Source organism: Seriola aureovittata, chromosome 16 (genome assembly GCF_021018895.1).
Source record: "Seriola aureovittata isolate HTS-2021-v1 ecotype China chromosome 16, ASM2101889v1, whole genome shotgun sequence".
NCBI classification, from domain to species: Eukaryota; Metazoa; Chordata; class Actinopteri; order Carangiformes; family Carangidae; genus Seriola; species Seriola aureovittata.
This window is the reverse complement of record NC_079379.1, coordinates 1,887,579-1,900,501: the sequence shown is the minus strand read 5'-3', so window position 1 is coordinate 1,900,501 and position 12,923 is coordinate 1,887,579. Positions and strand designations below refer to the sequence as shown.

Sequence of the window (12,923 nt, the reverse complement as noted above, 5' to 3'; positions counted from 1 at the left end):
AGGTTTGATGTTTAACTTTGTCAGGCTGTTTACACAATAAACTAAATTTCACATCAAGTCTGTTTATATTGATTTAGGTTAGAGGTTCCAGTCCCTGTATTTACATTCCCTGGACAGGTCGCCAGTCTATCTCAGTAAAAGTATTTCCAATAGTTTTGAAATTTGATATGTAAATATTGTGGACAAATATTAGAAACACCTTTCAATAGAATCACAACACAAAGTATAACAGAAAAAAACACAACAAAACTGAGTTACTTCAAAACTATAGTTTTGAAAACTATAGTTTTGTAGTAATTACAGTAGTTGTATGTCATTTGAAGAACCTAAGGGTATATATGGTATCCCAGCAAAAATATTTCTTTAAATATATTCAAGTAGTATTGGCCAGGCAGAATAATAGCTGAAGACCTACCCCTCTATCCAGCCTAGAAGATATCACTTTGAAATTTGTAGACTCTAGGGACAGGTATGTTTGTAAGTAATTGCAAAGAATCTTCACACAATTTACTGCAAGCTTGGAGGAGAGAATTTATCTGAGGAAGAACATCAGACATGTTCTTTAGCTGAAACTCAGACAGTACAAATACAATATACAGACATTATCCTATCTAGGTTGCATCATTTTAACTCACATCACTGATACCTGTCCTAAATGTAACAGTCATGAAGATTCTTTGTTTCATTGTAAGAATGTCTCCAGACAATCTTATCATAGGCAATGAGGTTCCTCTTAACCCTCAATTGTGTATATTGAAAATTTACTCAGATGGTTTTGTGACTCTCTGGCCCTTACTCAACATCTGCTTCTTGGAAACAAAGTGTTGTACGGCCTTCTCATTTTTGTCATTTTTAATTATTTGTGATTAGTATATAGCAACACAAATAGTTCCGCAACGGGACTTGTACTGGACTGTTGCTAAGCAACACATAAACATTTTCCGGTCCTGCACATTAGCTTGCAACTCTGGAGGTGTGCGCTGAAGTATCCAGGCTTCTTCCTTTCACCCTCTTCCAACGACCAGACATCATTTAATTCAAACGTTATTTCTGGAAATATTTTTCATCTTTGCAAGTTTGTTACAATCTAAAAATAGATAACGACCGTTAATGTAACGCTGATTTACGGTTCATACAACACCCGTAAAGCGGAGTGATACATGTAGTCAATCAGCACTCTGCCTCTCATCCAATCAAGTTACTTAGTCGGAACTAACTGTTGTATAAAGGAAAATAAACCATCTTACTGTTTTGTTCATATGTATGAGTGTCATGTTTGGGAGCACCATCTGTCAGTAACCAGTACTACCACACGGTGGTGCTGTAGGTGAATGTATGCTGAATCCTGACAGAGGAAGAGTTACACAATGTCTGTTGATTTTTATAGCATCATGTGTTTCAACGGTTATATCTTCCATACTTTACTTCAGTACATTTTTATCACTGTTTTATTTTTTAGTTGTGTTTTCCCCCATAGAAATAAGACGATATATCATAATGTGGAGATACAGTATATCTACTAGTAGAAGAAGTGGTGCTGGTATCAGTAAATAACAGTAGGAAACTAGTAGTTCAAATGTGTGAAATAGGCCAATTAAAAAACCTGAAGGAGAACCATGATGTTTACAAGTTTTTCCAGGGCACAAGGGCTCCCTTAATAGTAAATGTGACCTTCACAGTCACCTGATTTCAACCAAGCTGGTCTATTGGAGATTTAGGAGTTAGACAGCGATCTCCACCACCACCACCATCATTATCATTATCATTGTCATCAAAAGAACGCCAGATGAGGGAATATCTTCTGGAAGAGTGGATTACTATCCCTCCAGTAGAGTTCCACCCAGCATGAGAATCTATGACAAAAAGGTTTGAAAGTATAGAAGAGGAACATCACCACACTTAATGTTACCTTTCCCTTCCATCCGCCTGTCATCTGTGGTTAGCAGACGTAGCACTTAGAAGCAGTACTAGCATTACAGCAGGAGCTCTGTATTACTTTGGCATTTTTCATATACAGGATAATTCGTTGTGCTTTGTCATACACGCGGAGACAAACAACAAAGTATATAACAACAAAAAGGTTGATGAAATAAGCTGAAAATGAAATATTATTAAAGTTAAAATAGTATAATGACTGATGCAGATGTAAAAATAAGAATTAAAAACAGTGATGAACAGACAAGAAGTCTCTGATTCTTGTTTTATTTTGAGGTTTTAATCGACAGTTATTGTCTTGATGCAGCATTTTAAATTTTAAGTCTGAATCCCTGACTACACCAAGTGGTGATATATATATTTAAATGTAGTTATTGTGGTCTGTTCTAACAGAGCCTGTACTGTTATGGGTTACACTGACATTAAGTCTTTCATATTTGTTTGATTCTTGTTTAATTGAACAAAATGTTGACACTACTTTTCAAGTCCTTAATCAAATGCAAAGATAAGTTTGTGTTGAAGAAGCAGCAGTGGTTTTAATAGAGGTCATACTTTTACTCACAGTCGCAAGAGTAGAACGAGGAGTGGTGGAGTAATCTTGGAGAGGGTTTTCTATTTTACCTCCAGAGTTTTTGTCAAATTTTTTAGAACACACAGCAATTGCATATTCATGCAAAACACTGTTAGTAGTGGCCAGAATATGTCACAGTGTTGTGATATACCCCTCATGCATTGATGTGGAAATTGGTTTTGTGTTGCAACAGATGTCATAACAGGAACAAACATTATGCAAACAGCTCAGAAGTATACTTCAGAAACGGGGACAGGAAACCACAGTTTCTATCTACCTGGTTTGATCCACCTCTACAAAACTCCCCCTCTTCCTCCTCCCCCACCCTCACCTTTCCCTCCCTCCTGATCCTCCCTGAGTGTCCATCAGCTTCGCCCAGACAAGTAGAAAGTTCAACAGGAATTCCACACTGACTAATTATCCAGCCGCTGTTGCCTAACTCTGGTGTTTCTGTTTTCCCAAAAGCATCACATCACATTATTTCAGATCCCCATATGACTGAAATCACTTCTACTCCTCTGGAGCGGCATGTATTTTGTTTTGGAGAGGTCAGCAGGTTCATTGGTTTGCATCGCTTCCTCATTACCTTAAAAAGAAAGAATGATAGACAAAGACGCACAGGGCAAAATTGCTGGTGTAAGAATGACTAAGATGCAAGAATGTGTGTGAAGAATGAGGCGTATCAATCAAGGGACTTACTCCCACTCATTGACAGAAGGGATTTTGTTGAGCTTTTCTTTTTCGGTGAAATGAACCAAGAAGGGAAGATTTGGGGTTTTCCCCCTGTTGTCCTCAATCAACCTCCCTTACCTTCACTGAATGATGCACCTTAAGACTTCCTCCACACCGCCACCTTTTTATGTGGCTCACATTGTTGTATGAGTCACACACATTCTACTGCTCCTAAAACGGAGAGAAAGGTGCTGGAAGATCAAACCATGGCCTCATGTAGACTGACAGTGGGCCACCAGGATTAATGAATTAAAGTAAGACTTCTGAAATGTTAACACAATTTTTTGGTACCACTTTACAATAAGACTACCCTTATGAAGGATTTATAATGGTTTATAATTAGGTTATTAATATGCTTGTTAACACTTTATAGATAAATACGCAATTATAAATAAGTTGTAACAGTTTTCATACATTGATGCAGGCTCACTATTTGTCAAGACCAAGTTAATGCTTACTACTCATTAATCTTACTAATGAGTTACTACCATATCTAACTGGTAAAAGGAGCCTTATAGTAACTCATTAATAAATGGTGATGTGTTTTAACCTTTTAGCAGTTGTACATGTTTGTAAATGATAATAAATGGTTGTGAGAAGAAGAAACATGAAGATGATGGAGGGAGAATCACAGAGATGTGAACAGTGGGACAAAGGAAAGTAAAGAAGGTTCCCACCTGTGTTCCACCTGGATGATAAAGTCCTAAAGAAGAGAGCAACCAGCAGAAAGCATCTCCATGTTCATCTCCACTGAGCAGAACAATGTGATCAACAGCTGTGATTAGAATGAGGACGGCTGCTGAGAACATGTCAACAACACTACAACGACCTCAGAGGATGAATCTGCTTTGATATGATCATGATCATATCATCACTTTCTCACCATTAAGATGCTGAAGCTGGTTCATTGATAGTAACTGAACAAACATGTGATGAAGCAGCAGCTACAGATGCTGATGATGGAGAAAACAAAGAAAGCTCAGTAACTAATGAGATCTGAGCCTGAACAGTACAGAGACATGTGGGCTCACTATTTGGCAAGCAACAGGTCACCGTTGCCCTTTTTAGCTAATGTGTTATAACAGCTTAAAAATGAATTATAAAGTTTTAACAAGCTAATTAATAAACTAGTTATAAATCATTCATAATTCCTACAAAAGTCTTATAAAGCAAACTGTGGACAATGCATGTTAATGAACATCAGTACAAAATACACAATATAAACAGGCCAGATTGTAGCAAAAATGCTAATTTACATCTGTATTCATATGTCGGGACCACCTGAAATCCTGATTTTATAACTGTAACGTCGTCTGACAAAATCATCGAACACATAAATGAAAGACAAAGACTGAGCTGTGATTTCAGCTGGATTTACTGTAACATGATCACTCACAGAGAAAGTTAGAAGAGACACAATATCTTTTTTTTTGTGTTAATTTTCAGTCTTTTGCCTTTATTACAGTCATAGTGACAGAGAGAGAGAGAAAGAGAGAGAGAGAGAGAGAGAGAGGCAGCTGGAACATGGACTAAGAAATGGCAGACGCTCCACCAGGTGAACCACCGGGGCCCGAGACAGACAATCTTTCTTCAGTCTCTCACACAGAGACTTTTATTAGAGGCAGGTCTTTATGTCTGACTCCCTCTGTTTGATATGTAGAGTTGGTCCCAGTCGTTAGTACGAAGCCTCGTTACCGATGACTTCCCTCTCTCCCTCTGCTCGGTGTGTCTCGTAGATAAATAGATTGATAAGAACATATATATTCGGTGATCCAGTAAAGACCCAGCAGGTGAAATGCTAAGCAGGGGCGTTATAGCTAGGTGCAAGATCAGGGGGTAATAAATTTGGCTAATATTGCTAGCAACTTGATTTTGGCAGCCATGCTGATGAGACAGGGCTCGGAGGAGGGAGCAGGGAGAACACAGATTTCAGGTTTTCTCCTTCTCTTAGTCTTACACTTAAGAAATCACTTAAAATCAGTTGAACCGTTGCACAAAAGACCTTAGCAGCCAAACTAAGGAAGAAAACTACAGTTTTATGCCACATGATGTTTTCCAGGTTTAGCCGAGGTGTTTCATGTCTGTCTGTAAATTCACTGCTCGTAATGCCTAAACTAAGGAAACCTTTTAAGAGATTCTGTGCAACAGCTTTAAGTAACTCCCCCAGCGAAGGAGAAATAAAACCTCAAGTGGCGTACCCACTGTGGTTTGACTGGCTAAGTCTGGTGCAGGTCACCAGATTCCTGTGAACTTCCCATGGAAATTAAAACAAGTTAGGGTCTGAAAAATTAAATAGATCACATGCACACCTTGTTTTCAGATTTCAGAGGAACTACTGAACTACTGTACTCGGGTGGCTGTATGTGCTCTTAACAAGTAATGAGGAAGCTGTGGGCCAATCTAAAAAAAGATTGTTTATTCCTCTGCAGCTCTGGTGAGAGTATCAGGTCTTTTTTTTTTTTTACATGAAGGGAGTTTGCTTCTTGTGGCGAATCTAAAAACACAAAAAAACGAGAAGGGTGACGTTGAGCAACACGAGGGGAGTTTTTCTCAATAATTCAGTTTCAAATTCAAGTGCAAAATGAGATGTAGAAAATTTAGTAAATTTATATGAAAGTAGGCTGTAGACCACACAAGGGGCAGTTTCTGCAAGGAAAATCTTTTCCACATCCTTCCTGTTTTGTTGCTGGCAGGTGTAATCCCCTCCTACTGAAGTCACCCTCACTGGAAAAGCTAGATTACTCATTCTCACTGAATGTCATTCTCACTGAATGACTTGTCAAGATACAGTTCACAATAAGTCGTTGTGGTCAGTTGTATCATTTCCCCCTCATTTAATTCACCCATTTCTACTTAACCCTTGTGTGATGTTCATGTTCTTGTTACTCAGCCAGTGTTGGCGGGTCTGGTGGACCCGCTGCATTTGTTGGGGTTTAATTCAACACAATCAAACAATTTTCTGTTAAAATACTTAACAGATGTTTACTTCATCCCAATTACAAGCAATATACAGTAAACAGCATATACTTGTATGGTTAATATAAAATGTGTAGGGGGGTGTACAATGTGTGGTCATTGAAAATGTGTTCTGATAAATATTCTTCACAGAAAATGAGCCAAGGCCAATGAGTCTGGGTTTGAAAAAATACTTAATCATATAATTTTTCTTTTGATAAAAAATGAAAATGGGTCCCACAGACCTGAACACCACACAAGGGTTTCCCACTAGTCTGATTGTCTGCCCCGCCCTGATTGTTTCCACCTGTTTCCCATTACCGTGCGTTTCCCTTTGTCCTGTGTCAGTTCGTCTTGTCATGTTACCAGAGAACCACACCAGCCACGTTTCCCACGCCAGGTTTTAAATTCGATACTACATTTGACCATAGTCTTGCTGCAGAGTATTTTGATACTTTGTCTTTTCCTGTGTCTTGAGTTTTTTGGTTTTCCTCAAAAGAGCGATTTTTATTGGCGCACTTTGCTTATATATTCCTCTGTTAGAGCGACTTTCTTTTGCTACTTTATTATTAATTTATACTTTGTCTCTGAGTCGTGCATTTGGGTTCACTTCCTAGTTCAGTTGTGACAGATACTTTATTTATCCCCTATGGGAAATTCATGTGTCCATTGTTGATAATAATAATAATAATAATAAAAACAGTTAATAATAAATGAACAATAATAATTAGATTAGTCCACTCCCGTTGGTTGAGGTGTTGTATAGCCTGATGGCAGTGGGAACAAAGGATCTCCTGAACCTCTCTGTTCTGCAGCGCAGTGAGATGAGACGTTTGCTGCAGCTGTAGCTGCTTCTCTGTCCTGCAAGAATGTTGTGGAGAGGATGGTTGGTATTGTCCAAGATGGCCTCCATCTTACATTACATGAGTCTCTCCACAACAGTCCTGAGTGAGTCCAAACTCCTGCCAAGCACAGACCCAGCCTTTTTTACCAGTCTCTTTGTGTTCATGTCTGACATGCTGCTGCCCCAGCAGACTGCAGCATAAAAGAGTAAACTGGCCACCACTGACTGATAAAACATGTGCAGCATTTCACTACAGACGTCAAAGGACCTGAGCCTCCTGAGGAAAAAGAGCCGGCTCTGCCCCTTCAGGTAGATGGCATCTGTGTTCAGGGACCAGTCCAGTTTACTGTCCAGGTGCACACCTAGGTATTTATAAGTGTGCACCACCTTATTGTCCTTCCCTCAAATACTGACTGGCTGAAGGGTGGGTCTAGTCCTCTGAAAGTCCATGACCATCTCCCTGGTGTTGGAGGTGTTCAGAAGGAGGCAGGTCTTGTCGCTCCATTAACTGAAGGCCATCATCAGATCTCTGTACTCCTCTTCTTGCCCGTTCCTGATACGCACCACAATAGCTGTGTGATCCGAGTATTTCTGGATGTGGCAGGACTGAGAGTTGTATTCAAAGTCGGCCGTATACAGGGTGAACAGGAACTGAGCCAGAACAGTCCCCTGTGGAGCCCCAGTGCTGCTCATCACTGTCCCTGAGACACAGTTACCCAGCCTGACGTACTGTGGTCGTCTTGTCATGTAATCCACAATCCAGGACGTGACCTCTTGAGCTCCGCCCTCACCTCCTCCGCTGTAAAGAACAGGAGACTTGACCCCAGACTGGAGGGAGTTGCAGCTGCAGTGTCAGGTTGTGGAGGAGATGCTGTAGGAGAAGCTGCAGCTGAAGCAGTGGGAGAGAGAACAGGTGAGGCTGTGTCACACCTGTTGTAGAACAGGTTGAACTCATTTGCCTTGTCCACATCACCTGATGTTGCCTGGCTGTTCTTCTCTTTATAACCAGTTATGGTCCTCATCCCCTCCCACACCTCTCTGGTGTTGTGCTGCAGCTCTGTAGTGGAGATAATGATAATATGATCAGATTGGGCGCTAGTTCAGTGTTTGTCACTAGGTTCACCCCGGGGTGTCGGCCAGAACACCATTTAAGGCCAAGTTTCCAGAGTACAGATGAATAAAGGGCTGAGAGACGTAGATATGCTGTTTACTTCCTTTCTTTACTTCTCCCTTTGCAGCAACACATACAGGTATTCCAGTGTTCATGCAATAACAGCTGGAAGTTAGAGTTGTGTGGTTTTCTACAAAGAAAGAATAACAAATTACAATTGAATGAAGGATAACAAAACATATACATACATTACTTACTCACCCATATACAGTAGTATGCATAATATTACCAAACTAATGTAAACACTAATTGTAAACAGAAGAAGTAATCAAATGGCTACAATTACACTTCTCTCTCTCCTTTACACTATCTCAGGAACACCAAACCCCAAACAATCATTACACAGGTTACTCAGACATATTAATACTATGTTAAGTTACTGCTAATGTTGACATAACACTTCCTGTTATTTATGATTCGTGTTAAATCCTCCCGCTGACGAACCGACAGGATGCTTTTATTGTGAAACCTACAGACACGCTACATCCTGTCACCGAGTTAGCATAACCTCATTATCAATACAGGTAATAACCCTTGACACTAACCACTCCGTATGTTAGCTCAATCATAAAACACTCTGAACAATACGAATAACAGTTAATAAATATATGAACATGTTGGAACTCGATATGACACATTTCGACCCGACGTGCTGAGTCAGGTGAGCCGTAACGAGCGTGCATAAACTCGGCTATCATTAGCATAGTGATCGCATGGTGCACCTAATCTCCTACTTCTCCTCCACATTGGTTAACCAAAGTTATCTATTGGTTACATCAACACAAGGAAATACAATACCACAAGTAATGCAGCGGATAAATACTCACTCTTTCATTCACGCACAGATCACTTAGAATAAAGTTATTGCACTGCACAACCGTAGCTCATCACTCGACTGAAGCCCACAGCTTTTTTTTACTGCATGACGTCAGCTACGATGTCTCACCGTCACGTGGGTTGATTCACCCTATAGATTACCAGCACTGACTATACAGATACTGAACCGCACATCAGACAGAGAAGCCCCATATGGGCAACAGGACTTAATACTCTAACTATTAACTTTGAGGCCTTTTATACAAGCTCCGTCTCTACTTTCTTTTTGTAGTCCTCCGCCTGCTTTAATCTCCTCTTCAGCTCATGTTGCACACACCTGAGCTTCTCTCTGTCTCCATCCCTGAAGGCCTCCTTTTTCTGCTTGAGGAGGGTCTTGATGTTACTGGTGATCCAGCATTTGTCGTTTGGAAAGCAGTGCACAGTCCTTGCTGGTATTACAGTGTCCATAGTTAATTTAGTCTGTGGTACATTCAACCATTCTATCAAGGTCAGGGTCCTTGCTGTTATCATTTTGCTGTGACTCCAACAGGACATTCCAGTCTGTGCACTTAAAACAGTCTTTTAGAGACTCACTGGCCTCCGGGGTCCAGTTCCTGAATGAGCAGGTGGTTGCAGCCTGCCTCAGTACATAGGGCTTGTAGGAAGGCTGAAGAAAAACAGGTCATGATCTGATCTGCCAAGTCGTGCTAGAGCTGAAGCAGTGTAGGCCTCCTACCCACAGTAGATATATATATATATATATATATATATATATATATATATATATACTGTATATTTATATAAAGGTCCCATATAGTATAATGTGTTGTTTGATTATAAAGCAGGTCTAGCTTCTATGTTAATACTTTGAAAGTATCAAAGCTTCAGTCCACAGAGAAATGCACACAGCCTGTATTCAGAAAGTGAGCCTTAAAACCAGCCGTCAGGACTTCTGGAACTTTGTGATGTCACAACAAAGCAGTCACCGGTCTCAGCCATGCCCCAAGCCCCGCCCACCTGGACCCACCATCCTACCTTGCAGGAGTTGGTTTCTTTGAGTGTTTACCTGAAATCTGCTACATTTTTATTGGTTCAGTCAGAAAACAGTCAGCTCAGAGCCTCCTCTCTTCTGATTGGCTCACCGACCTGTTGTTACTAGAGCTCCAGAGAGAGGCCTGAGAGAGGAGATGTAAAACAGAACAAAATAATGTGATGGTTCAGGTAATATTTGGACCCAGATGCAGACTCAAGACTCGGTTGGAGTGTTGTCAAGGTGTTTATTAGGTTTTGGTCTGGCTTGAGGGATCACTGAGGCTCAGAAGAAAAACAGGTTAGGAGAGGCCTGGAGAGATGCTACCACTGAAGCAGGCTGAACAATCTTGGATGAGCAGATTATCATCAGGCGTTTAGGAACGCCACAGAGCAGGAGAGGTTGACCACATACACACGACACCCGACACACACACACACACACACACACACACACACACACACACACACACACACACACATAATTTTGTCATTCATTTTAAACATGGTATTTTCATATTCTGGGAATGAGGTCTCAGACTTTAAGACCCTACTGTTTATAATATAGACGTATATATTTCCATAACAATATAATCATAAATACATAAACATACAGATTTGTATGGGCTACACATAGATATCAGTATATGATAATAGATCCATATATAATTTTTACATAAATGTTTTTTTTTTATATGTACATATATTACATCTGCGAATGGCCACCATAACAAAGGCAAGGTGTGTCAAGTTACAGTTAACAGTAATACAGTGTTTGTGGTCAGTTGTATCGTTGTCATCTTTTTCTACAGAACACATTCAGCTGCTGTGACACAGTTTCCTGATGAGAATCAGATGAACACCACCGACTAGTATGTGTGACTGCTCATACTCTACTCTACTCTACTCTCTATTTTTTAGAAATGGCAGCAGTGTAGCTGAGGCCCACGGGTGACGACCAGCCTGAAGCAGCAGTTTTAGAGGTTTGTGGTCAACAACAGCTGTCGGCAGTTTACTGTGTCTCTGTGGTGTATATATTAATTACAGTATGTTTGGGATAAATTATTTATTTTAAATTATTATTGCATTTAACGCACTGACTTCACGCTGCAACAGATCCATCAGGAAGAGGACAGCGTGAGCAGGGAGTGACCACATGATGACATGTTATCAGCTGTTTCAGCGCAGTCAAAATTCCAGTGTTACAGCTGATTCTGTGATCTGATAAGGAATTCAAGTGTTGCCATGATCACACCGTGTATTTCACCTCAGTATATTCAGATATATAGGTAATATGTTTTGGCAGTGAAATAACAGGATGTGGTAGCTAGTAGTATCTAGGTCTGACCAACGGAGGTAAACACTCATCAAACATCAAACCAAAGTGTTAGTGTTAGTGAGCGGATGTATGGAAGGGTGGTGTTGTACGATGCAAAATAAAAAGTACAAACCAAACCAAAAGAAAGCATGTGGTGCAGGGGGGAGATCCAATGATGGAATGAGAGAGAGAGAGAAAGTGGGGACGGATGATCTTAAATGCATTCTGGATGGACTGGCCAGGTGCGCTCATGTGGACTCCGCCTACCAGAACCCGAAGACACACAGCACAAGCAGCACCACGGATAAGACGCAACCCTAGAGGCCATGGCAGAGCCAGAGGGCTGTCACACTGTTGATCCCAAAATCCTCTGTGTCTTTTTGCCTGAGTTGAGCTGTGGTGTTATTTTGGAAATAGGACATTGACACTTGCACCAGTTTGGCCAGCTCACACCAGTTAAGCTTTTTTGGCTGCAATGCAACAGCAGCACCAGCCCCATAAGCCTAGGAACACACTGGCTGCAAGATTTAGAGATTCTGCGTCTCACCTATTTTTCCATGTGTGATGCGTCTCAGCAGAAACAAACAGATAAAAGACTGTGGATGTCATAGTGACATCATAGCAGCGACATCACGTAAAACTGACTCCTTCCACTATAGTTTCTATGTCTAGGCTGAATCTGAATATGACACAGACATGAAAAAATATAATTATATTTTTAACAATTTTAGCAGCTGCATGTGGAGACAGAGACATTGTAGAAAAAATAAATCAGAAATGAATTGAACTCTATGTAGAGAGATAGAGCTGCAGCAGCAGAGACGCAGCAGTGTGTTCCAGACGTAAACATGAATGTCCATGATGGAGTTGAGGGATCATGTTACACCATTGGTTGCTGAGTGTTGGAGTTTCGAACACGCATTAGCTGTTGCTCTTTCAAAAATAAATAGGCACAGGTTCTGTCAGGTGGCATTCACAGCAGCGGTGTTGTCAACTTATTTTAAACTTACTTTTTTTTCTTCAAAAAAACACCGAATCTGGAGAATTTAACTTCTTTCTATAGAAGAGAGTCTCCACACTGTATATGTGAGCACAGAGAGGAGAGAGCAGGACACAGTGGAGTCAGTTATTTACATTGTTTTTACAACAATTTTTAATTACGTCCTCACATTGAACATACACACATACACACATACACTTTGACCCAGTCTTGTCACAGTGAGGGTTGCTATTACAACTGTTTTGCAGCATGCGTTGTGGTTTAGATGCTCATACAGGCTTTAAACATCCCCCGGGTTATATTCATTTGGAAGAGAACACAGAGATCCAGATTTGAACCTACTTGTTGCTGCTGTTATTTTCCATATAAAGTGGTTTTAGTGAGGTAGTTAGTTACCTCTGATTGCCTGACTGCTTGTGTTTTGTCCTCATCTGCGCTCTTCTACAGTGGACTTCAGAAAACACATGCAAACAGACAAACACAAACAAACTTTGCACATGGAGGTATTAAAATATATTCATGTTTATTCATTTTTTGCCTTCATTCTGAAAG

General features: G+C 40.5%; 1 long non-coding RNA gene across 1 annotated transcript; it reads right to left on the bottom strand.

Annotated features, from left to right (window-relative positions):
• Window positions 1-4,595: 4,595 nt before the first annotated feature.
• On the bottom strand, window positions 4,596-9,182 carry LOC130184299 (uncharacterized). The gene is made up of 2 exons (XR_008829958.1): window positions 9,036-9,182; window positions 4,596-8,338 (listed from the first exon to the last, which is right to left on the bottom strand). It is a non-coding gene; the product is annotated as an uncharacterized LOC130184299 (long non-coding RNA).
• Window positions 9,183-12,923: the final 3,741 nt, after the last annotated feature.